At 32.9% G+C, this 6,647-nt stretch overlaps 1 protein-coding gene across 1 annotated transcript in view; it reads right to left on the minus strand.

Moving 5' to 3' along the window:
• LOC126966870 (homeotic protein antennapedia-like) overlaps positions 1 to 651 on the minus strand; it is a 254,008-nt gene extending 253,357 nt beyond the window's left edge. Inside the window, exon 1 of the mRNA XM_050811152.1 lies at positions 399 to 651. The gene's annotated coding sequence lies outside the window, so the exon portion shown is untranslated. The remainder of the gene's footprint in view (positions 1 to 398) is intronic.
• Between the last annotated feature and the right edge of the window lie 5,996 nt (positions 652 to 6,647).

Genomic DNA, 6,647 nt, shown 5'->3' on the forward strand with positions numbered 1-6,647 from the left:
AGTCGAACTAACTTTACGTAAGTATCTATTATGTATTTGTTTCTAACTCTGTGTAATGTTGAGTTTTTATATGACAAAATCGACTCTACAAGCTAAATAGATACGATTGTTATGATGCGAGGAACCGGAAAATTCATATTTGATTTTGAATTTATCTGATAGTGTATCCGTAACTGACTAACGGGTACCAACAACGACATATGTAATTGTAATTTTTGTTTAAATATTTGTGTGGTTATAACTATGAGGTGTTTCACATGGCTACTAATAGCGTGTTACATTGTATCTACAGTGTTATTTCGATCTAAACACGTGATCGAAGCGTCGAAGTTTGTTTGGCAAACAAATTCGCGGGCAGCTCCGCAAGCTTGGGAGCTATAAATCGCCAATAAACTTACCTTAAGCGGAGTCGGCCGTCGGCAAAGCCCGCGCCATTATTTACAAACTTCACTTATTGTTTAAGAGTTTTGTTTTTCACTCTGTCAGTCACGTGTTGGGTTTGGAACATGAGCGTAATGCTTATTAGGTTGTCAGGTGCACGTGGGTTACCAAGTGCGGTATCGTGGTTGTTTATGGCGCGATTGCCGATTACGCAACGCGTATTCGCCGAGACGCGCGTCAGTCGAGTGTGCCGACCGATGCTTTACGAGCGACGCCTCACCCCCCCCCTCGCGCCGCGACCCCTCCTCGCGCCGCGACGCCGTACTGCGACCAAACACCCCCCGTTAATCCAGCACCATTAATCCAGTACCATTATTCCAGTACCATTATCCCAGTACCATTAATCCGATATTAATTGAACGGTTCGCGAATTGTATCGGCGGTCGTCTAGCACGGGCGATCCGAACAAGTGCGGCCTCGTAAAGTTTCTTCGTGTATCATTCGATGCACCAGACGTTGATAAGTAATATGTACGGCGTGGAGGTTGCTCTACTTCTTAGAAAGTTTTAATTTTTTATGAACACTGATAAGGTATAAGTGGCATTTGTTTTCATTGTTATAACGAGCTTAATTATTGTATCAAGTAGGCCATCGTTTTTTGATAGGTATAGGTATAAATAATACAGACATATAATTTACTTTTTCAGCTAATTCTTGCAAAATTATCGTTTATAAATAGTCATACACATAGCCAACTAATCGTAGTACCTACATATAGTTCTCGCTAGTAACTTAAAACAAAAGCGAAAAAAAATCGATAACGGCCAGTACCTAGGTTTTTATAAAAACAGATGAGGTGATCTCATCATTAAAAAAATTCAAAAACACTCGCATTCATCGTTTTCGAAAACGATAGCGTCACAATCTGGATGCCTTTAATAAGACCTGGTTGGAATTGCCACAGGACCGCGATAAATGGAGTAAATTCAGAGGCGTTTGCCCAGCAGTGGGATCCGATAGGCTGATATAAAGAAAAACTCGGATTCAACTATCTTACTTTCATAAAAGACGATCACCGCCCTTTCATCGGGTGTTTTATCTCAATTAAAAGAAAAGTTTAATTGCATAAATAATATTTATGCAACTATTTTAATATTGCATTAATTAGTTTGAAGCAGTCATGTATCGTGAATAATCGTCTGAAAATATTTAAAGGATAAAACGTTAAAAAATAATTGGCAAAAATATGTATTGGGTACAGACGAGCTCTAGGATAATAGTTATGGTAGGCGTCAGGAAAAAATAAAACGTTTAGTTATATCAAGGGTAGGTATCGCAGCGAAAACCACATTTTTTGGATCAAGAATCCGTACACAGTTGATTTAGTCAGTCCAGATTATCTAACTATACCTGGAAGCTAACCGGAAGATCCCCTGTTATGTAATTATTGTCAAAAGTATAAAATATATTACTTAAGTGCTAAGAATATATTTGTGTGCCTAAATTTGTAATATAGAAAGGTTTCCAATGATATACCTACACAGGTATGTTAATTTTAATTATTTACCATAACATTAATTTAAAAAGCCTACATTCAAAATAATTTTATATTATAATTACATTTCAAACACTTACTTTTCAAAGAACTCAACAGGTTTTATAAAAGACCAAAATAACAATCAACAATATAATATGAATATTGTAAAGCGATAAATGGATAAATGTGTCACCCAATCGCGTGTCTCAGAACGGCTGCCATTGCTATCCCCACCCTAACTGACGCGAGATTCGTTACAGCCTCAAGTCAGTCGTCGATGAATCGCAACCGAGCTAGGCGTATTCCCAATCCATATAGGTGATTATAAACCATTTTGTTCGTTTCATGAGTGATAATATTTGCTTTGCATGGTAATTAAATCATGACTATTTTTGAGATGATACTATCTATTTAACCTCTCATTTTTATACGAAAAGGATAATGAAATGATTTTGTTATTATCTTATTAATTTGTTATTGGCACACACCTGAAGACTTTGCTTCAGTTTTGTTTTGTTTGATGGCTCACGTCAAGATTAACATAGTTTTTGTCTTTTTTTTGTAAATATTTAACTGTTTTTTTTAATAATTGTGTATTAAAATACACTTATATCCTAGGATCTGTTACGCGTTGGCGCCTGCTTCTGCATCTAAAAAATTAGATGTGGAAAAATCGACGCTTCTAGCTAGGAAACGTGTGCCCTTATTGTGCCGAAGTTAAAATTAGATCCTTCAGACCTATTAATAACATTTAAGAGGGGTAGGATCCTCAGAGGGTTTAGGCAGGGCACGCACTATGCTTTGAGTAAAGGTACTTGAAGATGAAGCTTCAGAAGGTCATAACTTACTTCTTTATTGATAAATATCCAAATGTTTCACACCGAATTGATTACAATTTTGGTGAAGGTAACATTGTGTTTTACTGCAAGATAGGTAGGTAATTACTACTGAAACTACCTAAGGTTGGTAGGTAAGGTTATTTCCAACCGTGGTGGTGTTTCCCATATCAGTTCGAAAACTTCTATAGGTAGTCCCATTTGATTTGAAGTTAATATATAGATATTTACATGCAAGATATTGCTAACGCTAAAATATACATCATTTACGTGATGCTACAGCCGTTGTCAAATTCAAATATTTTTATTCAAATTAGGATTTAAAATCACTTATTGAACGTCAAAAACTACCCATTCAAAAGAGACTATCTGTCTATCAGTTTGTTGCTGAAGTACCTTTTTCCATAATTAATAGTAGGTATAACTGACTACATTTATCAAAATTTAATTTTTTATCATTACCAAGATTAATTGAATTTGTTTTATTTTATTTACAAAGCTGTCCCGCGCCGTGATTATGCTTTAATAAAAATATCGTAACTTCAATCAAAATAGTAACCAGATACTTCAGGAAATGGGCCGAAAATCATTTGATTTATTTTTGATACTCAGAGTCCTCTGTAAGTATGTCATATAGGTAGTGTAAATATCAATGGGGGTTCAATTTGAAAATATTAATTTATAGGATTAGGTACCTTTCTAGATTTTTAACAGGTAAGGTAGGCCGAGGTTATTAATAGCTTTGCTGTAGGTATACCTACATTTACTATTTTAACTAGGTTGAGGTTGAAAGCAAGTATTTTTCTACTTCAATCCACTTTCATGTAACTTCGAAAAAACTGTGCTTAAGAAAAAAGTATATAACTTCATTAAATGCATATCGCATAAAAAACCATTGCATTTTAATAAGCATAGAAAAAAGGTAGGTATCTACATTACCTACCCATTAGGTTTTAGAATGAATATTATGTAAGATTCACTTTTAATCTCACACAATTTTAATTTCATTCTAATTGAACATCCTTTGATTATCTTGTTTTATGAGGAACTTCTGATGTTGGTACTTAATAATCTTATGTAGAAATAATATTATTGTTAGGTTGGTATCTTAATATGATAAGTAAAATTGTTTAACTATTATAAATATCATTATGATAATATTATGTTCTGGTACAGAACAATCCAAGTATATGAAAAAATATGAATTACTAAACAAATTTTAATAAAAAAAAATCATCTTTGACCAAGACTCAAAAAGTCACCCTGGCCCTACACCTACACCTACGTACTAAACTTATATTATGTTGATATTTGCAGTGTTACTTCATCTATTTTTAGCACTTATTATTAATATATCATTCTTGAGTCTTAACACCCGTAATTAAAATATTATTAGGTTTATTATATTTAAATTCTTAACAGTCATTTCTGATATTTCTACTAGATTATTAGTAATAGTTATGAAATATCAAAAATTGTATCTTACAGACTATTCTATAAGATACAAAATAATTTAATATTCGAATGTCATACTTCAATATAATTCAAGTTTATTAAAGTCAATCAATCATAATTAATAGGTAGGTACTTTTAAATAAATTTCTTACAAGGCAAAGAGGCATTATTTATTTATCTAAGTATATTCTAATTTTACAACTTATTACACGCTTTGTAATCCTTTTAAAAATGATTATTTTCTGTAAATGCAATACCTATATAGAATTACATGTATAGGTTAGAATTAGATGTATAGGTACTTTTAAGGTAGGTATTACGATGTTACATCTATTTACAGAACCGAAACACCATCTAAACATAGTTTATTAAACTTTAACAATCTAAAAAAAAAAATATGTCGTCACCGACAAAGGAAAATCAATAGTAATAATTCATCTTGCTTGCCTCATGTTTATGTTGTTAACCTGTATAACCTAAGTTTTTATACCTACCCACCTATTTCATTTTTGTTGCTGTATCGATAATAGTAATAAAGTTATATATAATTAATTATTATAAATTACTATTAGTTGTCGCTTCTTAAGTTGTATTTCTTGTGTGAATTGTCTTTAAATTATATTTGACACTAGCTGACCCGGCAAACGTTGTTTTGCCATATAAAGTATAATTCACGCGATAGTTTTATAAGTAGTAAAATATTGCCTATATTATAGCCTGTACATCATTTTGTTCTATTGTCAATAGTTTTTGCAGCGCATGCAAAAATAGGTTATCGATTTTACACCTTGTGTTACAAAATAGCACTTTTATTACGGATCCCTAATTTTGAAAAAAAAAGCTTATAACCTTCCTCGATAAATGGACTACCCAACACTGAAAGAATCATTCAAATCGGACCAGTAGTACCAGAGATTAGCGCGTTCAAACAAACAAACAAACACTGCAGCTTTATAATATTAGTATAGATGAAGGTTAAGAAAATTAGTACCTAACCTATATTATTTGCCTGTTGGTGAAAGTGTTTTAGGCACTTATTTGTTTCCATTTATTGTATTTATTTGATTCCAATAGTTTTTTTAAATAATGTTGGCGGACACCGGTAGGTACTTATACCAAACATACTTAGTGTTGGTACATACTTACCTACCTACTTGCTTATCTGTTGGATAAAAAAAATTTTTTAAGACAGATTTCGTTCAAACATTCGAACTAATTTCCTATTAGTTGTAATATTTGAGCACTGTTGCCCACATCCGACCGGCAAGGAATGGAGCATCCGAGCTTTTTTTTCTGAATATTAGACATTTTATTCATGGGTAGGTAGGAACAAAATTGCACATTGCAGACATGCACAAACTCACGACCTTTATATTCATCTATTAGTATTTTTTTTTCAATTTTAATACCAAAATTTAAAGGTTAATGCTTACAATAGGACGCAAAAAGCCAAACGTTTCGGTATGCCAAAAATGGAGAAACATAATATTTTAAAATTAGATACCTACCACAGTTTCTGCTGGTCAGACAATCATACACAGTCATGACCATCGGACATGTTGAATCATATTATTCCCAACCTACATAAATAAAGTTAAAAAGTTAAATTTGTACAGTTACAAGTATTTTTAAGGATAAGATTGACTTTTGTACGTACCTAGACATAGGTACGTACAAAAGTCAGTAAGTAGGCATCTACCTAAATATCGTTTGTCTCCTAAGCGGTTAATACAATTGTTTGGTTTTTAAATGAACGTTATTTTAAATTCTTAAAGCTTTCGTTATTATTCACTTATTTATTAATACGGCTTTACTCACGTTTTATCAGTGTGGGTCCTACCGACTTGTTACGGACCAATCGGAGGTCCGTAAGTCCGTACGTAATTAATTATTTACACTTATTTATAAGTGAACGTTATTTTGTGTCATTTTTCAACTAGATATTTTCTCGTCTAAAAATGTTTTTAGTATTTACTATTTATGCTTATTTGATTTGTTTAATTAATTAAGATGAATTATCGTGGTGGACACTAATTACCTGCATAAAAATTTTTGTGTAACATTGCATAGCTGAATGCCACCGCATTACATCATTAAAAGTATATTAAAACGAATTACAGTATTAAGGTAGAGTACCTTTCACATGTATCGCAACACATCTCATCCGCCACATTCCTGAGCGCGTTTAAAGTATGTCCCAAACAGCTGATTTCCCGCTATACTCTCGTCTCCTTTATCGCCCCGTAAAACACGCAATAAAACAGAGAAAACTATAGTTTATGCGCTCCCGCGGAATTGCGCGGCGAGTGTGCGTAACCTGCATGCGGCCATTTCGAGATTTACGATCTGGGAATTGCAAGTTAGAGAGAGACCAAAATATTACAGTACTTTCTTGCTTAGTGTAAACAATTCACATTTTACAATTTTTTAACTTAACT

The sequence above is a fragment of the Leptidea sinapis genome, chromosome 11, assembly GCF_905404315.1.
Source record: "Leptidea sinapis chromosome 11, ilLepSina1.1, whole genome shotgun sequence".
Classification (NCBI taxonomy): Eukaryota; Metazoa; Arthropoda; class Insecta; order Lepidoptera; family Pieridae; genus Leptidea; species Leptidea sinapis.